Below are 24,924 nucleotides of genomic sequence, written 5' to 3' on the forward strand. Positions count from 1 at the left end.
AAAACAGATCCTTTATTTTTTTAAGAGGCGGAGTCTCGCTCTGTTGCCTAGGCTAGAGTGCAGTGGTGTGATCTCAGTTCACTGCAACCTCTGCCTCCTGGGTTCAAGTGATTCTCCTGCCTCAGCCTCCCAAGTAGCTGGGATTACAGGTGCGCATCACACCACATCCAGCTAATTTTTGTATTTTTAGTAGAGGCGGGGTTTCAGCATGTTGGCCAGGCCGGTTCTGAACTCCTGACCTCAAGTGATCCGCCTGCCTTGGCCTCCCAAAGTGCTGGGATTATAGGCATGAGCCACCACACCTGGCCAGAACCTTTCTTAAGATAAACCAATTGCTCTCACCCAAGGATGCTAGTACATAGGGTCCTAATGCTGCCAGGAGACCACCAGGTTGAGGGTCAAATAACTGAGTTCTAGTTGTCGCTTTGCCACCTGCACAGTTTGACCATGGCATGCTACATAACTTTCTGAGCCTCAGGTTGTCACCTGTATATTGAAAGATCACCATTATAAGGATTACACAAGGCACGACATTTGAAAGCATCTCATAAACTAACCATTAGCTCCTGCCTGGACTTCTATAGTAGACGCCCAGCTGCTTCTCCCTATCCACTCAGGCCTGCTACAATCAATCTAGGTCTCCTTGCAGGTAAAGGGACCATTTAAAAAATATACAATTTGGCCAGGCATGGTGGCTCACGCCTGTAATCCCAGCACTTTGGGAGGCCGAGGTGGGCAGATCACCTGAAGAGTTCAAGAACAGTCTGGTCAACATGGCAAAACCCTCTCTCTATTGAAAATACAAAATTAGCCAGGTGTGGCGGCACACGCCTGTAATCCTAGCTACTCAGGAGGCTGAGACAGAATTGCTTGAATCCGGGAGGCAGAGGCTGCAGTAAGCCAAGATCATGCCAGGCACTCTAGCCTGGGTGACAAAAGACTCCATCTCAAAAAAAAAAAAAAAAAGAAAAAAAAAAGAAGAGTTTTATCACTCTTCTGCTTAAATCCCTATACTCTCCTCCCATTGCCCTTAGACTAAGTTTGTATCCTTTGTAAGGTCTGTAAGGCCTATAAAGAGACTCCAGGTCCTCCTCCAGCCTCATCTTGTGTTACTTTCCCCCTTACATATGCTGTTCCAATATTTCAGCCCTCACCAATTCCCCTGTCTAGCCAGCTTGCACTCATCCCAAACTTCATTCCTTCTAGAAAGCTATTCCTGCAGCCCCCCATGATATGCTCTCCCAACATCATATAATCCTTCATATAGCACTAGGTTGAACCGTATAAAATTGCTATTTTGTAGGACAAAAATGGTAGACTGTTGGCAATTTTCTTTGGTTTAGCATTATAGTAATTGCTGTAATGCTAGTCATCTTGAGTCAGTTTTAAACTCTACCAGGGAAGAATCTAGATCTGACTCATAACTAGAATCCTAGAGTTCCATATCCAGTCTGATATATTGTTACTACCTTTTTAATGCCAAGCATATAATTTTTATATTGTCATTAGTAGTTAAAAATCATGTTTTTTGCCAGGTGTTGTCGCTCACGCCTGTAATTTCAGCACTTTGGGAGGCGAAGGTGAGTGGATCACCTGAGGTCAAGAGTTTGAGACCAGCCTGACGAACATGGTGAAACCCTGTCTCTACTAAATACAAAAAATTACCCAGGCATGATGGCGCATGCCTGTAATCCCAGCTAAGGCAGGAGAATTGCTTAAACCTGGGAGGCATAGGTTGCAGTAAGATGAGATCACGCCATTGCACTCTAGCCTGGGTAACAAGAGTGATGCTCCATCTCAAAAAAAAAAAAAAAAAAATCATGTTTTTCTTCAAATGCTATTGATACATTCCATAAGACTAAAATGAAAACAGTGGAATGAAAAAAGAATCACTTTAATATTTTCATTTCTGGCATTTCTGGAAAGCACGAATTCTAGTAAGTGTAATATACATATATATATATAAAAACAAGGATAGAATGTAGCCCACTGGTAAGGTATCATTTATGGATTTTTTTTTTTTTAAACTCAAATGTTTTTCACTGCTTGGCAGAATAAAGGAGCTCTCAAAGGAAACCAGATAATTTGGATTTATATCCTTGTACAGCTTTTGCCATGTGACAGCAAATCAGCTAAAGAAAAAAGATAGCATCTAAAAGAGTGCTAGACTTGAAATGGAGGAATTTTATAAGCTTCCCCATGACATTCAAAAGAAATGCATCCTGAAACATTCCCAAATCACCTTATCCTATGCCACATCCAACTATGTCTCTCATGAAATGAACAGAGCCAATACCCAGTCTAAACCAAATTGAGATGGTATATGTGGTAGGCTAGGTAAACTCACAACCTAAGTAACATAATAATATTAATGATAGTAATTACCATCAACATTCATTGAATGTTTATCATGCACTAGGTACAGCACTAAGCATTCCACATACATCATCTTATTTAATCATTGCTACAACCTCATGAAGCAAGATCTATGATTCTACTCATTCTGGAGATGCCAGAACTGAGGTACAATGAGGCTGCCCATTTGTTAAGGTCCCTTAGCTGGAAGTGAAGAAGCTGGAGTTCAAACCCTAGGCCTTCTATGGAAGAATCCAATTGTTGCTGCACTCCAGTTTGGAAGAGTAGAAAGTTGAAATTTGTGTTATAACAAAAATGACAAATGATTCTATATGCATTCTATTATAGCTTCAGTGTCAACATGAGGAGTTAAAACTGAATGGCAAATTCATGAATTGTTAAGGCCCACCAGATAGGAATTTTTTCAAGAACCCCAATATTCAGCTTTAAACAGTAAATTATATTCTTAGCCTAGGTTAGAAATATAGATAGGAGTTCAACTTTTTGGGTGACGAATAGAGAATATCAGACAGGCATAAATATCATGGGCTCAGAAATACCTGGTATTCTGACTTGTTTCCTAGCTTCTTAAAAAACTATCACATTTGAGAAAGTTTTTGAGAACTCAGAAACCCCGTGAAATGAGTAAACAAAACTGCAATTTCACTTTTTACTGCTTAGTTAGTAATCTCTAATCAGACAGTTCTTTCTTGCTAACATCTAACAAAATTATCTACCTCTTTCAAATAGCAAAGAAAATGAACATACTACCATTCTCACAGTGGAAATATAATTTTACAAACAAACACAAATTACTGAATCTTTACATATGATTCATAGATGGTGGTGATGAGATTATCACGCCCCTCCCCACTCCGTCTTTGTGCACTGACATTTGACCCTTTTTATAATATGCACCTTGTACCAGTGAAACCTAAGGCACCAGCTAGTTACTCATTAAACTCGGGTGCCGAGGGCTGACTTGTACAAATTAGGCTGTTAACTGCCCAGGCTGGCCTCTGTGCAGAAGTGGAAAAAAGCAATCATCATAGCTGTGAAATTCTGTCATATCGGCAGAATTGAACTACAAATTGCAGCAATTCGTACCTGACCTCTGATCTGTGAAGTTGGTCTAAACCTTTGAACCTTAGCTTGGAATTGAGAAGCAGCATTGACTTATACAGGGGAAGGTGGCTCGCAAGTGTTCTCCACTGTGAATATTTAACACTGTGACTGTCGGTCGCCCCCCACACTCACCTCCCCTAGAGAGTCAACCAGAGTAAAAGACATAAATAATGAGGATCTTGAGAGTGGCAGGCGTCTTACAAAAAGGCATTTGGAACAAATCTAATACAAGTATACAGTTTCAGGATGCAAGTCTTTTTAAATGAGTATGTCAAAGTAAGAAAACGGAATCTGCAATAACTGAAATTCTTGGACATTTAATACTTTGTGATATGTACATTAAAAAATTCTCTTTACAAATTAGACCAAAGTAGAGTTTAAAACAAAACACTTAAATACATTTTTAATCAAATGGTGCCATCTCTCATTTGTCACATTTTAAAATAAACGTATTAGCTAATCTCTGTTATAAAATACAGACCCGTATTAAGCCATCTTTGGAAAAAAGCAATCAGGAAAAACCAGTTAAACTTTTCTTTGAACCCAAACTTATCTTTTGACACTAAATATCAGATGTAGGCTAATAAATAAGTATAAGAATATGCATTTCTCACATATACATTTTGTTGCAACATTGATTCATCATAATGAGGAGGGAGAAGGGTTCATTAAGAGAGAGGAGCATTTTTCTTTAAAAGATTAGCTTCTACTTCAAATGCTATTCAAATTGCTCCATTGACAGACAGAGAGAAGTGATTAAAGATTCTACTTCTCTGGTCATTTGAGATATTAACAAATTTTGAATAGCATATAAAATATAACTAAACTATTACTTATAATGAAAGTGAAACTAATGTTACTGCTTAAAGCATATAACCTACACCTAAATAATTCCATTTCATAAATTTAACTATTGGTTTGAAAACAATGGTAAGAGTCTTCTTATACAAGAACTTTTCTCTGAGAGGAAATTTCCTCATTGTCAACCTTTATATGCTAATTATCATAAAGTTAATTCCATTAACTTTTCCTTGTTTTAATTTTCACATCTTAAAATTACAATTTCCTTCTCTAAACACTGACTCTGAAATGGCTTTAAAAAACAAATATGGGCGACATTGCTGATAAATTCCTGCTTCTTACCCCATGGTTTAAATAACAGGAAACTATAAAACAACAATACTGTGAAGATCTAGATTTTTCAAGCATATAAAGTGAAAAGCTGTTAGATGAACTGATTTTTAAAAAAATGTTTTTAACTTAAGAATTTTGGTTTTACTGCCGGTAAGGCAGACTGTGCAGCAGTTGAAATTCTTACCAACTTCCAATTTTTTTTTTTTTTTTTTGGTCTTCAATTAAAAAATGAACAATATGGATCATTTGTTTATCTGGCCTGATCTAAATTGCTTTAACCAAACACAATTATTTCTTCTTCTCTTCAGTTAAAACAAATAAGGTTTCCCCTACCTTTCCAATCTTGATCTGGCTGCGACAGGCTAACTGTAACGAAAGCTTTGCTCAAGCAACCTTCGCTCCCAATACCAGGAGCTGTGTAACTCTGTTATACATGGCACAGGGCTCCTCATTGGTCAACGAAATGAGCTTTGACCACTTAATGCCTTGGGAGTCACGTGCTAAGGGCACCTGGAATGAGCTTGAGTGGGTGGTACAGAAAGAAGGGAGGTGTTAAAACTGCCACATACAAAATGCTCAACAGCAACCTGAAACGGAATGGAAACCCCACTGTAACTGATGGATTTAGGGAAGGCTCAAGAAGACAAAAACTTTGCCAGTTCATAGAGGAGGGACGTTTAACAGAAATATTTTATTCAAACCCAAATAATGACCATAAGGAAACAAATGATTTTTCAAAATCCACCATCCTAGAACCAGATAGATGCCCATTACGTTTGTACAGCTACATGCAGAGATAAAAAACAATAATGCCTACCTCATCTAGGCTGTTGGGATTAAATAAACAAATATATGTGAAGTGCTTAGAAAAGCTCCTGGCATATAGAAAATACTCAAAAAGTGTTACTAGGATTTCTTAGAAATGTTATATTTTTAGCAAGTGTTGCTTTTTCCCCTTCTCATTATCTCTGGGGTAGGTAACTTGGGTTAAGTACCCTGTGTCTAAAAGACTATTAACAATCATGTTTATGATGATCAGTCTGGGAGAAAAAAAAAATAGGAAAAAATTACACATGAACCAAACCCTCACCTTATTTTAGTTTATCAGTCTGGAGCTAGAAATTGATTTACTCATAAGAAGTGGAGACAAGTAGAAGAGGCATAGAATGAAAAAGAAGCAGGCAGTACAGCAGGATTTATGATAATAAAACCATCTGTACATAACAACGGATCAGGAGGACCTGAAGCACTTAAGCTGAGTAAACACACTCCTTTTCAAGCAGTTATGGGGTGGAACCTCATCGAAAGTCTCTCTGGAGGCTGAGTTTGTCAGTTCAGGCAATTGGAAGGTTAGAGGAAATGGGAGCTGAAGCTGCCCTAGAGGAGGTCCTGAAAGCAATGTGACTTCTGTGTCCTCTGCATCAGGATTAAAGTGAGCTCTGCAGCAAACATTAAGAGAAGAAGGAGAAACTAACTGCTCCTAAAACAAAAATTTCAAAAAAAATATGGTCCCCAGTTTTCCCTGAGTCATCACTGTATCATTGTTAACCTTATTCAGTTAAACCTTAGTAATTTGAAGGAGCCAGAGTTGGAAGTAAAAAGGCCAGAATGGGCCGGGTGTGGTAGCTCGTGCCTGTCATCCCAGCACTTTGGGAGGCAGAGGCGAGTGGATCACTTGAGGTTAGGAGTTCGAGACCAGCCTGGCCAACATGGTGAAACCCTCTCTCCACAAAACACACAAAAATTACGCGGGTGTGGTGGCGGGCTCCTGTAATCCCAGCTACTCGGAAGGCTGAGGCACGAGAATCGCTTGAACCCAGGAGGCAGAGGTTGCAGTGAGCCAAGCTGGCGCGACTGTACTCCAGCCTGGGCGATACAGTGAGACTCCATCTCAAAAAACAAACAAACAAACAAACAAAAAACGGCCAGAATGACAAGAACATTTTCAATCTATTCATCTACCCATATATTTTTTTAAAAAGACAGTTTTATTACTCCTATATAAAATAATAGCTATTGACAGTGACTATAAATTATCAACAAGTTAACATAGGGTCAAAATCCAAAACAAGTCTAAGATTATAACTATGTTAAATATTATATAAAACTAGATCGCTATGATCTGGCTGAAGGAACCCTGAAGCAATCCTTAGTTACTAAGGCAGTGTTTTCAAAAACTGATTTTAGACAAATTTAAATTGTCATCTTGACTACAAATGGGACACAGAAAATCGGTTTTTCTATAACAGTAATTGAGTATATTATATAAGAAAACGTTCTGGCATGTTTTAAGCATTAGAAAGACAGTATTTTGAAATTTAGGTTTGGTGTGAGTGTGTGCATGTGTTTCTATACTAAATGTTACCAAAAAATAACTTAGGCAAAAACATAGGAAATAAACCATCTCAGGATGATGAATTTTAAGACTAGGGAGTAAGGAGAAGGCAATTTTTCACTGAATACCTGAAAACAACAATTACAATTATAGGCTGCCCTAAACAAAAATTGAGCAAATTTTTCCTGCCTCGGCTTTGAACAAAGTTAATTTAAAAAATATGCGCACATATACACACTAGTTTTAACAAGCACAAAAAATATAGAAAAGTACACAGAAAAAGCAAGTCACCCCTTCTACTGATAGTAAAAGTGGCTCCTGGTACACAGGCCTCTGTATAGGCTAATGTGCATCGTAGTAGAAAAGTCGTGCTACATGAGCCATGTTAACTTCTTGTTTTTCCTTTTAAGATGGAGTTTTACTCTTATTTCCCAGGTTGGAGGGCAATGGCGCTATCTTGGCTCACTGCAACCTCCGCCTCCCGGGTTAAAGTGATTCTCCTGCCTCGGCCTCCTGAGTAGCTGGGATTACAGGCATGCACCACCATGCCTGGATAATTTTGTATTTTTAGTAGAGACGGGGTTTCATCATGTTGGTCAGGCTGGTCTTGAACTCCCAACCTCAGGTGATCCGCCTGCCTCAGCCTCCCAAAGTGCTGGGATTACAGGCATGAGCCACCATTCTCGGCCACATTAACTTCTGTATAGTTCTGGCTTGCAACAAGCTTAAATCATCCCTGGAGGAGTGATCCTTTGTCTTTCACAAAGCATCTTTGAGTTAGAGTAGAATGAGAGCAGTTCTGAGGTCTGAGGCTGTGGAGAAAAGAAAAATAAAAAAGTATAGACGCAAAATAGAAGCCTGGGACGAGATAAGCTCTGAGGTAGATTGGGAAAAAAGAGTAAGAAACAGGACTCAGGTCCAGGAGAGGAGGAAATGGAGCACAGTAAGACAAGATTATGTGGCCTATTTTAGACAGGATCTATTAAGGCCATTGTGGCATCCTGGTAAGAGAGTTATTATTATTTTTATTACTTTATTATTATTAGAGACAGGTCTTGCTGTGTTACCCAGGCTGGTCTCGAACTGCTAGGCTCAAGTTATCTAGCCACCATGCCCAGCCTACTTTTTAGTTTAATTTATCTAAAAGCTAAACTATAGCCAATGCAAAGATTATGTGAGTGTATATTTGCTTTTGTATATAATAGTAGCATATCATTTTCCACAAGTATATTTGACACTATTTAGAATTTCAAGCCTTTGCTGAAATTGTTTATTGTTTTAACACATGACTAAAGCATAAAAGAAATTGCACATATGTGTGTACATAGACATTCAGATAGTAGCTTTCACCTGAAAAGGTGTCAAACACTGATAATGAAATCACATAACTGTATTAGTGGTATCAGCAATAATAGTTCACTAAGAAGCTAATTAACTGGTATTGAAAAACAGATGAAGTATAAAGCAGTATCCGCAAGCCTATATGATTAAAGCACCATAGTATTTTCTTTCTGTTAATTTGTCTATTATCCTATTACAGCATCAACAGTCACAGAGAAGGAAGAATTAAACAATGGACATTGTCATATCTGATATTGTCCTTATCTGGACATTAGGAAAGATCTGTGGGTTGTCCTTTTAAAATTTTAAATGGTAGGCTGGATACAGTGGCTCATGCCTATAATCCCAGCACTTTTGGAGGCCAAGATAGGAGGATTGCTTGAGCCCAGGAGTTCAGGGCCAGCCTGGGCAACATAGTGAGACCCCATCTATACAAATAATAAAAAAATTAGCAGGGCATGGTGACATATGCCTGTGGTCCCAGCTACTCGGGAAAATTGTTTGTTTGAGCCTGGGAGGTTGAGGCTGCAATGAGCCATGACTGCCTTACTGCATTCCAGCCTGGATGACAGAGTGAGATCCTGTCTCAAAAATAAATAAATAAATAAATAAATAAAAATAAAATGGTACCTTTTCAATCAGTGTCCTTGGTTTATTTACTTATTTTTGTTTCTAGCTATGAAAATAAGTTTATTTACTTATTTTTGTTTCTAACTATGTTGCTCAGGCTGGTCTAGAACTCCTGGGCTCAAGTGATCCTCCTTCCTCAGCCTCCCAAGTAGCTGGGACTACAGTATGCACCATTGTGCCCAGAGGTACAACTGTTTTAAAGATTAAAATTATAAAGGTAACTAACATTTGTATATTTCATCCCTTCAAAGTGCCTGACACGGGTCTAGGTACTGGGGCTATAGGAGTGAGCAAAACAGACAAAATCTCTGCCCTCATGAACGCCATAGTCTCACAGGGGAGTCAGGCATTAAATGAATGCATCAGTAAAATACATAGTATGCTAGATTGTGAAAGAACTAAGGAGGAAAAAACAGCAGGGTAGGAGAATAGAAATGTGTGTGTTGGGTGGTGGTGGGGGGGAGGTTATGTCTGCATAATCTCTGAATTATAAGGGAAACTGTATTTACCATTTATTAGCTATAAAAATTAAGCATGCTAATCCATTCGATTTTTCATGGGATATGCTATTAATATAAACTCATTTAAATCACATGTCTTGGCCAGGTGTGGTGGTGCACACCTGTGGTCCCAGCTACTCAGGAGGCTGAGGTAGGGGGATCGCTTGAGCTCAGAAGGTCAAGGTTGCAGTAAGCGGTGATTGCACCACTGCATTCCAGCCTTGGCAACAGAGTGAGAACTGCCATCTAAAAAAAAAAAAAAAAAAAAAATTATATATCAAGTACTTCTTGCTTACATGCTAGTGGCTATTCAATGTGAAAAGAGGCAAGGCAGGCCGGGTGCGGTGGCTTACACCAGTAATCCCAGCACTTTGGGGGGCCGAGGCGGGCGGATCACCTGAGGTCATGAGTTCGAGACCAGCCTGGCCAACATGGTAAAACCCTGTCTCTACTAAAAATTTAAAAATTAGCTGGGCATGATGGCAGGCATCTGTAATCCCAGCTACTCAGGAGGCTGAGGCAAGAGAATCACTTGAACCCGGGAGGCAGAGGTTGCAGTAAGCCAAGATCGTGCCATTGCACTCCAGCCTGGGCAACAAGAGTGAAACTCCGTCTAAAAAAAAAAAAAAAAAAGAAGAAAGAAAGAAAGAAAATAGGCAAGGCAGCTGCCATCTCAAATAAAGTGGTAGGATCCTGGCACAGGAACTACAGAAAAAAATCCAAGAGAAAACATAATGCTTTTGGATAATGATTTTGAAGCAAACCTGATTTCCCATGTCTTTCTCGAGTTTGCAGGAACTTCAGATAGTTTAAAATGGCTAGGCTGTGGGCTGCTCTGGGATCTCCATTCACCCTCACTCTGTCTTATTCCCATTCCCTCTACCCTCTTTAAATCACAGTCTTTGGGCCCACCCTGAGTGCTCACCTACTGGACCAAATCCCTATCCCTTAGAAAGGTTCGCTGATGGGGCGAGACTGACTCAAAGAGGAAGAAGGAAGGGATGACAGTGGGTGGGGATCAACCTTTTTCAGGATAATATAAATTTAAATTTATCACCAAAGCACAATCAGTCTGTGTTCCCTACTTTCTTGTGTAATGGGCAGTCATGAAGCCCACAGACTTCAAGCACCCATGTGTGCTACATCCAACACTGACAAGAGTACATGTGGGAGGCAGCCACTTCAATTCATCACCTCCATCTGTAATAAAATAACTGTAGCTAACTCCTATATACAGCCCCTTTCCTTCACCAGGCACTCTTTTAAGCATTTCGCATATATTAACACATGCAATCCCCATACATGGTTGAGGCAGGTACTAGTACCATCTCCTTTTTTTTTTTTTTTTTTTTTTTTTTTTTTCAGACGGAGTCTCACTCTTACTGCCCAGGCTGGAGTGCAGTTCCATAATCTCGGCTCACTGCTACCTCCACCTCCTGGGTTCAAGTGATTCTCCTGCCTCAGCCTCCTGAGTAGCTGGGATTACAGGTGTCCGCCATCATGCCTGGCTAATTTTTGTATTTTCAGTAGACACAGGGTTTCATCACATTGGTTAGGCTGGTCTCGAACTCCCGACCTCAGGTGATCCACCCGCCTTGGCCTCCCAAAGTGTTAGGATTACAGCCATGAGCCACGGCACACAGTCTCATCTCCATTTTATAGATGAGAAAACAAGAAATAAAGTAATTGTTCCAAGACCAACAGCCAGCAAATAGTGAAGGATCCAAACCTAAGCATTCTGGCTCTTAGACATCATACATTACCGCCGTGAGCTAAGTAGATAATCTTCTTTCTTTCCTCCTAATTAGCTACCTCTCTATCTACCTACCATGTTTCACCTTGCTGCTCTGTCAGCCTGCCAGGGACAGAAATTTCTGTACTAAACCAGAGAAACTTTGGAACTTTGAGATGACATCTTTGGAGCTAAGTAGGAAACCCTTTAATGTTCGATGAATGAAAGCATAACTTAAGAAAGCCACAAAATTTAATTTGAATCTAAAGAGAATTCTCTTCACATTTTCTCTCTAAGCCCTTCCTCTATCTGAGGCAGCACTCTCCATTAATTCTTTGAAACCTGCTAGATTTCAGGGCCATCCCTTTCTGTCTGTCCCTCTAACATAGCAAAATGTGGCATCTGATAAGCTAAGTAATTATCAGTATTTACCTCATAGATTCTGTGGTAGTTTTAACAGACTTCTTAATCTTAAAAAGAGAAAGTTCAGAATAAACATTGAATGCTGGTAGAGAGAGGACACCTATCAGCAAGTCACAAATCATGTGTAACATTGTAGCCTTTTGTTCCACTCGCTAGAGGAAAGCCAGCTACATTGTCATAATGTGAAAAGTAGCTATTTTTCCTCCTGAGCCAGGAGGAACAAGGCAGTCAGGTTAACAAGGGCTCAGGAAGCGTGTGGTTTTGCCAAGTATTCCGTGAGTTTTACTCTTTAATAATCAAATGATATCTTCATAATTTCCTCAAAATTGCCACAAAAATCCCCTAAGTTCTGGATTTATCAGGTACTATGCTCTTCCATTCCAATTGGTGTTTAAGGAGCACTTTCTATAACATCCTGAGATGTACTCAAGCCCTGGGGAAGTGCAGTCAAAGACCTCAGCCTCCAGAGTAGCTGGGACTACACGTGCACGCCACCACACCCGGCTAATTTTTGTATTTTTAGTAGAGACGGGGTTTCACCATGTTGGCCAGGCTGGTCTTGAACTCCTGACCTCAGGTGATCCACCTGCCTTAGCCTTCCAAAGTGCCGGGATTACAGGTGTAAGCACCTGGCCTAGCACGCATTCTTATTTACAATTGCATCAAGCTGTAAACAGAGGCAATCACAAAGCCCTACACTTCAAAATATATATTCTCTGTAATTGTTTACTTTGTGATTTAAAAAGTAAAACACCTCTTTCCTGAAGAATGTTCCTTATTTCAAGAATTGAGCATTCCTAAAATGGAATAAACTTTAGACATATTTTATGATCAGCCAGGAAACGGAATCTTATCAGGGGCTTGATAAGCTGGCAAGTTACTAAATGAGTTACACGGAGTCTGAAAAGCTTTGAAAAATTTTCTTCTTAAGACCTTGGGGTTCAGTTCTTATTTAAGCCTAGTTACCTATTCGACATATTCTTTTACCACTTTGAAAAGAGAGCTCTTATTTTTTGAAAAATAAAAGTAGATACGTCAAAGAAATTTGAAAGCAATATGGAAGTAATTGAAATTATTCAAAAAAAAATCAAACACTAAAACTTCAGCTGTGATGGATCTATAAAAACTGGTTATACTATTAATGATTACAGGTGAAATCAGAAACACAAGAACCTCTTTAAAAGGTCAACTGCAAGGCTGATCAGTTTAGATGGGATGCTAAAATTAGTGAGGAGTATAAGCTCAGGAAAAAGAACAACATAAAATGCTAGTGAAGCAAATCGTTTAGACACAATGAGCCTGATTTTCATGAGCAAATGGTAACTTGGCAAGGCATTCAATTTTGAATTGGTTGTAAGAGTCACTCAATTGTTCAACAATGGCTATTGATCCTACTATGTGTGGCTTTGTTCTAGACCCTGAAGATTGGATGGTGACAGGCAGAGGAGTCCCTGAAGAACAGAACAACAAGAAAGGGGCGGGGCAGTGGAAGCAGAGGGAGCGAGACAGGCAGGGGTCAGACGGGAGCGTTATAACACCCAGGCGAGGACTTCAGGTTCTCCTTGGTTGATTGGAGGATTCTGAGTAGAGAAGTGATGTGATCAGCTTTTCTGTTTTTTTAAGATCACTGGTGTGCAGCCGGGTGCAGTGGCTCAGGCCTGTAATCCCAGCTACTCGGGAGGCTGAGACAGGAGAATTGCTTGAACCCGGGAGGCAGAGGTTGCAGTGAGCTGAGATCGTGCCACTGCACTCCAGCCTGGGCGACACAGCAAGACTCCATCTCAAAAGAACAAAAATACAATACAATACAATACAATATCACTTTTTAATCAACCAATAAAATTAGCTAAAATACTTAATGAATAGTGATTAAGTGTCACACTTCAGTAAGACAAGTATGACAACATCAAAACCCTTCTAAAAATGAAATTGCATAGTGTATTCGAAGAGCTTGGAAATGTTTCTTTTTGCTTAGCAATGATGTTATTATAAATCTATCCTTAAGAAATAAGAGAAAAATCATGTTTACCTCAAAATTCTTTATAATACATTGAGAAACAATCCTTATAGGAATGGTTAAATAAATGGTGACACACCAGCCACTAAAAATTACATTTATGAAGAATTTAATGTCATGAGTAAAGGTTCACAATATATGAGCTTAAGAAAAGAGAGTAGAGAAAAACTTTATGTACGGTGCAATTTCTACTGATACTATAGTAATCAAATGAAGAAAAATATAACAAAATATTGACAGTGGTTGTCTCTGGATAGTCAGAATATGAATACAGGTGATTAAAATACATATATAATACATGTATGTTAAATATCTGTAACATATGTTACTTTGATCAACAAAACTTTAATGATTTGATAAAATGAACCTATTTGTTCTGTCCCTCATTCTCTCCATTTCGACCCATCATTACATTCTGCCAATTCTTTTCTTTCCCTTTCTTCCTGATTTAGTTCAGCACTAACCATGCACAACCTCCCACGCCCACCCGTTGGGTTTCCTACCTGACATCTTTCCCCACTAACCGTCCTGAAAGCAGTAGGAAGAACCATTTTCCTTAGGTATGGTTGGGATCATGTTACTCCCATGAAGGGAATTTGAGGTGATCCTTGGTCATCCATAACATTGCAGGCTTTTGATCATGAGCTGCCAATCTCTGGTTAACTTATGATTACAAATCACTGCATAATTTCTCTTTGTTCCCTTCAACCTCAACAGATACACACCCACACACAAAATCTCCAAGGCTACCTTCCTTCCTTCTCTATCTACCAGATTCTTATTTTCCTTTGTAACTCTCCTCTTGAACGACCTTCCCCCAAAAGGACTTTTTTTTAATCCAGGTATCTATCTTTTTCAACACAACTTTACTCACTGCCACACCACTTTAGCATTTCTTCTTTTCTAGATATTCGGCAATTGTGTATTTGTCATTTGGGATCAAACCTGATTCCTGTTTCATCACAACATTGCCTAAACAGCAACGCTTCTGACTCTACATTTGAAAATTAAAGCTTATATACAAAGTTTAAGACTGTCTCTTGTTTTTTTGTTGTTGTTGTTTTCTTTTTCTTTTTTGTTGTTTTTGTTAAGACTGTCTTGTAAAAAATGTTTGTTTGCACAGTTGTCGTATGTTTGCATGACAAGCTGATTATGGTTCCTTACAAAGTATACCCAAGGTATTTGCTCTCAACCTTTTCTCTCCACCCTGTGCACACACACAGAAATTCACTAACATGGGTGCTCAGCAATTGTTATTGACAAGAATTCCAAACAGTTGGTCAAATGACTTTTTACTCACAACATGGAGCCATAAGTCATAATAAGATAATTTAACTTATGAAGAATCATTATGAAATAAAGACTTAAAGCTCAATCTTGTTACCTGTTTGGTGAACAACTCTGGAAAGTCAGGATAAAGGAAAGCCAAATTGACAGCTGCTGTATCTAAGTGGTTAAGAATATGCAGATGGGACCCTCTTCTGTTCTCCTACCATGTTTGTTTCAGGATTCCAATTTGAAATCTGTATGTGCCCCTTGACACCTCAATGCTTTGTCAAGCACCTCGTTTCTCTGGCTTTAGTTTTACAAAGAAACCAAATAAATGGTGATGGAGCAGCTTATCACAATATGTTTTTAGAAACGCCAATGCTAAAATTACCAGTCCCCAAGTTCCAGGTGAAATTACTATAAGAATTACGTGAGAACTACTTTGATCTGATGCGTTAATGAAAACGATAGTGTCAGTCATGATTCTGAATAAGTACTCAAATAAACAATTTTAAAAATTGGGACAAAACACTACTATGAGAATACACTGTTCTAAAGAGAAAATAGGCCAGGCAGGGTGGCTCGCTCATGTAATCCTAGCATTTTGGGAGGTCGAAGTGGGCGGATTGCTTGAGTCCAGGAGTTTAAGACCAGCCTGGGCAACATGGCAAAAGCCTGTCTATAAAAACAAAAAAAAAAAGAAAAAAATACAAACATTAGCTAGGTGTGGTGGCGTGCGCCTGTAGTCCCAGCTACTTGGAGGTCTGAGGTGGGAGAACTGCTTGAGCCCAGAAGGTCCAACTGTAGTGAGCCATGTTTGGGCCACTTCATTCTAGCCTTGACAACACAGCAAGACCCTGTCTCCAAAAAAAAAAAAAAAAAAAAGAGCTTAGTGTGGAGAGTTTAGAAACTAAATACAGTAGCTAAGGAAGAAACTGATTATTTATCTGAATTTCAAATTGAACTCAACATCAGTCCCAATCACTCTTTTCATTTTTCTAAGAACTGAGCATTAAATGGAATTTTAAAACATTTATTAAAACGAAATCAAAGACAAACTACAATTAGGAATGTGTCATTAAAGAGTCAATTTCCTTAATATGCCAGAGTGCTTCCATACCAACAAGAAAAATACAACACAATACATATGAGCAAAGATATGAGCAGGCAGTTTGCAGAAAAACAAAATTCTATGATGAATAAACATGAAAATAGTTCAACTTTATTCAAATCAAACTTTGTCTGATTAAAATAGATAGAAATCAAAACAGTGAGTCCTACTATATCAGCAAAAATGTTTACATTTGGGCTGGGCACAGTGGCTCATGCCTGTAATCCCAGCACTTTGGGAGGCCGAGGCGGGTGGATCACTTGAGGTCAGGAGTTCGAGACCAGCCTGGTCAATATGGTGAAATCCCATCACAGATTTAAATGGAAGTTGTAAAACCTTTCCCCCAGTAGAAGATCTTTAGAGGAAATGGGGTGAGGGTTGGGTAGAGGGCACATGGATTGAGAAACATTGACTGCGATTCCTATAAATTTAGAAGTTCAGGCAGAAGGACTTCCCCCATATGACTAGGATTCAACAGAACACACGTGCTATTTAATAACAAAGGCATTTATGCAGCATTTATTCTATGTCTCTGGGTAATTTATATGTTGCTTGATCTTGGTAATGTGCAAACATTTTTAGGCAGTTCTTAACTGTCAGGTGATCTCTGATTGTTGCTGTTTTCTACAGTTGTTGTCTAGATACTCACAAGGATTCAGGTTTATTTTGGATCCTGAAGTCAAGGCTAGTATTTCTTTAAGCACTCACCGGAGTGAAAGAGTCCTAAGATTTCAGTAGCCACGAAAAAATTATTATCTGTGCTCCCCCAAGAGGGAGAGACAACATGAGTAACCTTAGGATGGTCAAGGGTCATCTGTTAGATCTTTGAGACTCAGTGGAGCCTTCGCTGGGGATTGGCAGATGGAACTGAAAGTGACAAAAAAGACCCCAAAGGAATCAGGTCTTGGGAACTCAGATTTTCCTCAAGGACTCTTCCATCTGATGATGTTAGTGATTTCAGCTCTACATCATCATTTCTTTTCTTGCCTTTTCCTTTTTTAAAGACGGAGTCTCACTCGGTCACCCAGGCTAGCGTGCAGTGGCGCGATCTCGGCTCACTGCAAACTCCACCTCCCAGGTTCAAGCGATTCTCCTGCCTCCCAAGTAGTTGGGTCTACAGGTGCACACCACCATGCCCAGCTAAGTTTTGTATTTTTTAGTAGAGACAGGGTTTCACCTTGTTAGTCAGGCTGGTCTCGAACTCCTGACCTCAAGTGATCCACCGCCTTGGCCGCCCAAAGTGCTGGGATCACAGGCGTGAGCCCCCATGCCTGGCCTCATCATTTCTTTTTTTATCAAAAACCAGACAGTCAACTAGTCAACCCCTTTGTGCTCACCTTTCACGTCCTGGCATAACACTTTGTAAGCACAGCTACACGAAGAATAAGAATGGCAAGCCCAAAGTATGAAGAGATAAATCAAATTTAACGATTATTAATATATTATTGATTATTCCCACTAAATTTAGTCTTCCAAAAAAATAAATCTACTTGGATAAAATTCATGTTGATGGATACACCAAAGAAAGCTGGTTGTCCATTTATATGCTAGTGAATTTTTCTTACTTTTCCCCTATGTATAGCCTAGCATTTTGTAATTTCTCTGTACCTACAGGGCCAGAGGAGGGGAAAAAAAGGAAGGCACATCCTTTCTGTTCTTTAGTGAAGCTTCTGATGAAAGGGATTAATAAGAGTTAGGGGTGAGGGAAAGAAAGAGAGAGAGAGAGGGAGGCTGGGCGTGGTGGCTCACACCTGTAAATCCCAGCACTTTGGGAGGCCAAGGCACGTGGATCACCTGAGATCAGGAGTTCAAGACCAGCCCGGCCAACATGGTGAAACCCGGTCTCTACTACAAAATTAGCTGGTGTGGTGGCATGCACCTGTAATCCCCACTATTCAGGAGGCTGAGATACGAGAATCACTTGAATCCAGGAGGCAGAGGCTGCAGTGAGCAGAGGCTGCAGTGAGCTGAGATTGTACAACTGCACTCCACCCTAGGTGACAAAGCGAGACTGTCTCAAAAGAAAAAAAAAAAAAAAGCAGGGGGAAAAAAAAGGAGGTGGAGGGAGAACTTGAGATGCTATGAAATGAAAATTAGAACTTTTCAGTGAGTACCATTTTCATAATTTATGGTACTTCCACCCCGAGCATGTCTCAAATTTGTTTAGGAAAATATTTTATTCTCATACCATCATTTGTTCTCATATCATCATTATAATATGGGTGGATGATCAAATAAGCAAGGCCTGCAAATGGTCTGAGAAAAGAGCTCATTTGGAAATAACATCCTGGGCTTTGCAACCACAGTGAGAAGTGTATCTCAGCACCTGGTAGCAAATGCAGGTGAGGTCCACCCTGGTAGTAGATACAAGTGAGTTCATAGATGGTTGGCAAAGAGGTACAAACTAATGGAAACACAACAACAAGCTCTGTAGCTACTTTACATGGAGTTGACTAAGCAAAGGCCCATCTGACCTAACAGCAAGATGAGAATATTTACTCTTTATTCAACAGTTGTTACCACCAGTTCTGGGTGTTTCACATATGCTATTTCATTTAATCCTCACAACAACCCTATGAGGTACTAATTATCTTTCTATTTTGTAGATGTGGAAACTGAGGCTTACAAAGATTAAATAAGTGTTCAAAGTCTCACAACTATTAGGTGGCAGATGCAGAATTCACATCCAGGTTCCCAAACCCCAGAGCCCAAGTTTTTGCCCCAGAATCACAATGCTATCTGGACTGCACCATAATGAAAGAGCTGTGTGTCAGTTTTACTCTGTATACCCCCGACATGTATTCAGTTGCCCTGTTAACTCTGTCCTCAAAGCAGAAAATTTGCATGCCCTGACTGTTTCAGCATCGGTCATTCATACTCACAAACTGTCCTGTAAAATGGAGCTTGGGAGAAAGGAGGTAACAGTTAAAATACAGTAAACAATCTAAGCTTTCAGTTTAAGAAACCAGAAAAAAGAAGAGCAAAATAAATCTGAAACAGATTAAGGAAGGAAATAATAACGATTTAGATGGGAATAAAGCAAATACAGACTATAAAAACAAAATAAAAGTTAATAAAACCAAAAGTTGGTTCTTTGAAAAGAGCAACAACATTGACAAACCACTAGCTAGAATGACAAAGCAATGAAAAGACTCAACTTACTAAACTCAGGGATAAGAGAAGTGACATCACTACTGATCTTCTAGAAATAAAAAGGATAGCAAAGAAATACTATGAACAATTACATGCCAGCAAATTAGAACACCTACATGTAGAGGAGAAATTCCTAGAAAGATGCAAAGGGCCAAAATAGACTCAAGAAGAAATAGAATACCTGAATAGACGTATAAGTAAATACACTGAATTTGTATCACAAACATTTTCCACAAAGAAAAGCCCAAGAACAGATGGCTTCTCTGGAGGATTCTATCAAATGTTTTAAAGTCTAATTACCACCAATCCTTCACAAATTCTTCCAAAAAACAGAAGGGACTAGAACACTTCCCAATGAGGCCAGTATTATAGGCACACAAAATACAGACAAAGATATAAGAAAACGACAAATCAACACATCTTATGCATTTGGACTTTTTAATAATACACAACTAAATACTAACAAACTGAATTCAGCAACATGACCAAGTCTGATTTATCCCAGAAATGCAAGATAGCTTGACAGATGAAAATCAATCAATGCAATACACCATATCAACAAAAGACAAAAACTATACACAATAATCTGAATAGATCCCAGAAAAGCATTTGATACAACGCACCAACCTTTCATAACTAAAACACTCAACATATTAAAGCAGAAGGGAACTTCTTCAATCTGATAAATAACATCTACAAAAAACCCGTGACTAATACACTTAATGTGGAAAAGACTGAATGATCTTCCCATAGGAACAGCAATGAGGATGTGAACTCTCATAACTTCTATATGCAACGCTGTACTTGTTTCCAGCCAGGATAATTAGGAGAAAAAAAAGAAAAAAAGAAAAAAAAAAAAGAAAGAGGATCCATATGGGAAAGGGAGAAATAAAACTATATTCATAGATGACATAGTCAATTATATGCAAAAACCTAAGGAATCCATTAAAAAATTATTAGAACGAATAATCAAGTTCAACGAGGTTGCGGGACATAAAAGCAATATAGAAAAATCAATGATAAATTTCTATCCACAAGCAATGAACAAACTAAAATATAAAATTAACAAAGCAATTTCATCTACAATAGCATAAAAAAAAATACAAGTGTTAAAACTACAAAACATTGTTCAAAGAAATCAAAGATCTAGGCCATCTATTAAAAATACAAAAATTAGCTGGGCATGGTGGCACCTGGCCAAGACACAAGAATCACTTAAATCCGGGAGGCGAAAGTTGCAGTGAGGCAAGATCGCGCCACTGCACTCCAGCCTGACAAGTGAGACTCTGTCTCACAAAAAAAAAAAGAAAAGAAAAGAAAAAAAAATCTACATAAATGGAAAGATACTGCTTGTTCATGAATAGAAGACTTAACACTGCTAAAACGACAATACTCTTCCATCTGATCTACAGAGTCAACACAATATCCCCATCAAAATTTCAGCTAGTTTTTTGGGAAAAAAATTGACAAATGGATCCTAAAATTCATATAGAAAGTCAAGGGGCCCAGAATAGCCAAAACAAACTTGAAAAAGAAGAACAAAGCTCAAGGATTCACCCTTCCAGGTTTCAAAATTTACTACAAAGCTACAGTAAACAAGACAGTGTATATAGGATGTGGAAATCTTAGGGGAAAACCATAAGGTGCGGGGAGGGTTGGCAGCATGGTACTGGCATAAGGATGACCATAAGACAATGGATTCAAAATGAGAGTTCAGGGGAGAAAACCCAAAACATACACGTGTGGTCAATCGATTCTGGACAAGGGTGCCAAGACTATTTGATGGGAATAGTCTTTTGAAGAAATTATGCTTTAATAACTGGATATCCACAATGCAAAAGAATAAAGTTGGACCTCTCATTCATATCATATACAAAAATTAAATCATTATAGATCAACCACCTAATAAGAGCTAAAATGGTAAAACTCTTGGAAGAAAACATGGGTATAAATCTTCATGACCTTAGTTCAGGTAGGCAGCAGCCTTTTAGATATGACACGTTTCAAATATGATAAACACAAGCAGTAAAAGAAAAAATAATGAAATTGGCCTTTGTCAAAATGGAAAGCTTTGTTTCTCAAACAACACAATTAAGAAAGGAAAGACAACTTACAAAATGAGAGAAAATAATTGCAGATTGTATATTTGATGATAGCCTTGTATCTAGAATGTATAAAGAACTCCTACAACTCAATAATGAAGAAGACAAATAACCCAACTTAAAGATAAGTAAAGAGTCTGAACAGACATTTCTCTAAAGCTATACACACTCTTTGGTCTCAGCTGCAGAAGCCAAATGACGAAGGGAACATCATCGTCTGGAAAGCATCGCAATAAGATGCACACGATGTGCCACCGCTGTGGCTCTAAAGCCTACCACCTTCAGAAGTCAACCTGTGGCAAATGTGGCTACATTGCCAAGTGCAAGAGAAAGTATAACTGAAGTATCAAGGCTAAAAGTTGGAACACCACCAGGACTGGTCATATAGGACACCTAAAAATTGCATACTTCAGGCATGGATTCTGTAAAAGGACAACACATAAACCCAAGAAGGCAGCTATTGCAACATCCAGCTTATCTTAAGAATTTCAGTGATTAGTCAGGCAATAAAGGTTCTGATTTAAAACCTGAACCTTAAAAAAAGGCTAGGCATGGTGGCTCACACCTGTAATCCCAGCACTTTGGGAGGCAGAGATGGGCAGATCACTTGAGCTCAGGAGTTCGAGACCAGCCTGGGCAACATGGCGAAACCTCATCTCTATGAAAAATACAAAAACATAGCCAGGTCTGGGGGTATGCGCCTGCAGTCCCAGCTACTTCGGAGGCTGAGGTGGGAGAATCACTTCAGCCCTGGAGGATGAGGCTGCAGTGAGCCATGACTGTGCCACTGCACTCCAGCCTGGGTGACAGAGCGAGACCCTGCGTCCCCAAAAAAAAAGGAAGGAAAAGAAAAAAAAAAAATGAAGTCACACTTTGTGAGCGTGGGATAAGTATGGCAGACACTGCCACTTATTATCCTCCACTTCAGAAGGGCACATTTCAAAGGCTCCCGTGACACCTCTCCTGTTCCGATCATTGTTTCCAAGGAATAAAGCTCAGGCATGCAGCTGTGGATGCCAGGATGTCCATGTTCCATGTTCTCCCCTAATTTCACTTCAGACTAGAACCTAATCACTAAAAACCTCACCATGCAGAATTATCTTACAGAGAAGTTTCCTTACGACACAATTTTTATGTCCCAGTGGCTGCCTGGCTTTGTGTTCCAGCTCTTTGTTCCCACAGTGAATAGCTTTCCAAGAAAATGTTTTCCTGGTCCCTGTTCACTCAGCACTCCCTCCGTGACCTGTCCCTGATGGGGTGTGTGTGTGTGTGTGTATGTGTGTGTGCACATGAGTGTGCAGTGTGATGAGGATGGGAATCAGGAGGCTGGAGCACTGCTTAACTGAGCAATGCATAATTAGTCTCCCTTCCCAGCCTCAGCAGGCAGCAACTCCCCTGCATCTTCTCCCCTTCCGCTTCCCCTCCTCCATCACCCTCATTATCTCAATGATGCTTTCCAATATTCCCAAGCGACCAAGCTAAACAAAGCAAACATTAGGCAAAGGAGACAGAAAGAAAACAGGCTTTGGAATGTGGCACAGAGAAGCTCAAAAACCAGCCCTGTCACTTTCCACTTAGGAACTCCAGGCAAGCCTACCATGTCAAATTTGTCAAACGAAGATCACACAATACCCAGTTTTAAGAAATATTTATAGGGTTCTCTCTATGAGCTGGATGCTGAGGTTACAACCTGAATGACATATAGACTGTCACTGAAAAACTCATAGTGTAGTAGAAGATATAGAAATGCAAACAAATTCCAATGCAGTGTGATAAAGGCCATGACAGGTGGTATTAAGGAGGTGGGAGGGATTCTCTTCATGGTTGAGAAGGAGGAAGAAGGCATTCTGGGGTGGATGTAAGACTTCAGTAAGACAATGTATCCACAGAACACTTGGCATATGGTAAGTGTTCAAAGAATGTGAAGTTCTTTCTTCACAAAGAGCCCTAGGAATGCAGAAAATAAAATTTGTACGTTTTGGCCTGGCACGGGGGCTCACACCTATAATCCCAGCACTTTGGGAGGCTGAGACGGGCAGATCACCTGAGGTCAGGATTTTGAGACCAGCCTGGTCAACATGGTGAAACCCTGTCTCTACTAAAAATACAAAAATTAGCCAGGCATGGTGGTGGGCACATGTAATCCCAGCTACTTGGGAGGCTGAGGCAGAAGAATTCCTTGAACCTGGGAGGCGGAGGTTGCAGTGGCTAGGATCACGCCATTGCACTCCAGCCTGGGTGACAGAGTGAGGCTCTGTCTGGAAAAAAAAAAAAAAAAAAAAAATTAGCCAGGCATGGTGGTGCACGCCTGGATCACGCCATTGCACTCCAGCCTGGGTGACAGAGTGAGGCTCTGTCTGGAAAAAAAAAAAAAAAAAAAAATTAGCCAGGCATGGTGGTGCACGCCTGTCATCCCAGCTACTCCGGAGGTTGAGGTACGAGAGTTGCTTGAACCCAGGAGGCAGAGATTGCAGTGAGCCATGATTGCACCACTGCACTCCAGCCTGGGCAACAGAGTGAGACTCTGTCTCAAAAAGAAAGGATATTAATTATAATAAATTTATTATATAACAAACTAATGTTGATGTCTTAGGGTTAATATTGTGTATTTTAACCGATAATTCTAACTTTGCCAAAGAACAATGGTCAGAAATTCTTGATTCTTCCTTCAATAGACACATATTTATTGACCCCCTTCTATGTGATACCAGGTAACAGAGACACAAAATTGAACTTACAACAAGTTTACAGATGACTCGGAAAGACAAAACAAGTTCTCAATAATACACGGCAGAACGGCATGTTGCATTTATCCACCCTCCCCACTCCACCCAGTCATTGCTTCAGAAGTTTTCTTGTTCTTGAAATAAAGCAGTGAGATAATGTTAACATGAGTCCCTTCTGATCAGACCTTTCCTGTACTTCTATGCTAATTTCTAGAACTAGATATTTAGAAATGACTTCCCCTTGGTGAAAACAAGAAATGACAAAGTTTTTCTGTAGAGACAAGTCAAATACTTAGTGTCCTCAGCGCAATATCTTGCTAAAGCTACCATTTACCAAGTGGCTTAGCTGTACAGAGATAATCCAGAGAGTCAGTCATCTGTGGGAGGGCAAGGAACAAGGTGTCATTCAGCTCTGGGGGCAACTGAGTCTGTGGGGTAGGATGTGGAGATTCCGAAACCAGAGATCAATAAAAGCACCACATTGAGGAGAGGGCTCTCAGGTGTAGCTCGTATCTGCTTTCTCCTGCGTACTCACCTTCCCAAGTCTCCCAATAACAGACCCCTCCAAGCCCCAGAAGCTAGGGACAGGTCCAGGTGTGATACCATGAGGGTGAATCAGAGTCCTTTGGGGGAATTTCTCATCCTGCAGATGGGACTGCTATAGGTTTTCCTTAGGAATAGTAGAAAATAAAACCAACACAAAGAACACATGGAGAAAAACAGTCCTGATGACCAAAGCATGTCATGCTGCGTGCTTTGGAATTTCCAGTTAGGTAAATATATATGTATAAACATAAACTGATGCATTCATTTGTCGATTGATTCCTTAAGCTACTTTCAAAATTTTCTTTATTTTTAGAGATAGGAGTCTCACTATGTTGCCTAGGCTACTCTCGAATTCTCCAGCTCAAGCGAACCTCCTGCCTCAGTCTCCTGAGTAGCTGGGACTACAGGCATGCCCCACCATGCCC

General features: G+C 39.7%; 1 protein-coding gene and 1 pseudogene across 26 annotated transcripts in view; one reads left to right on the forward strand and one right to left on the reverse strand.

The window, feature by feature from the left end:
* The window catches only part of RBM47 (RNA binding motif protein 47), a 207,514-nt gene that overhangs the window by 47,207 nt on the left and 135,383 nt on the right, over positions 1-24,924 (reverse strand). For 3 of the 26 annotated variants that reach the window (XM_074039625.1, XM_074039619.1, XM_065544908.2), the window contains exon 1: positions 4,948-5,017. The exons of 21 other annotated variants lie outside the window; for them this stretch is intronic. The gene's annotated coding sequence lies outside the window, so the exon portion shown is untranslated. Of the gene's footprint in view, positions 1-4,947; positions 5,018-9,542; positions 9,667-24,924 lie in introns of those variants that run through there. 2 more of the 26 variants (XM_074039612.1, XM_074039610.1) reach the window with 1 other exon arrangement.
* On the forward strand, positions 21,415-21,710 carry LOC123573562 (large ribosomal subunit protein eL37 pseudogene; annotated as a pseudogene).

Source organism: Macaca fascicularis, chromosome 5 (assembly GCF_037993035.2).
Source record: "Macaca fascicularis isolate 582-1 chromosome 5, T2T-MFA8v1.1".
Lineage (NCBI taxonomy): Eukaryota > Metazoa > Chordata > Mammalia > Primates > Cercopithecidae > Macaca > Macaca fascicularis.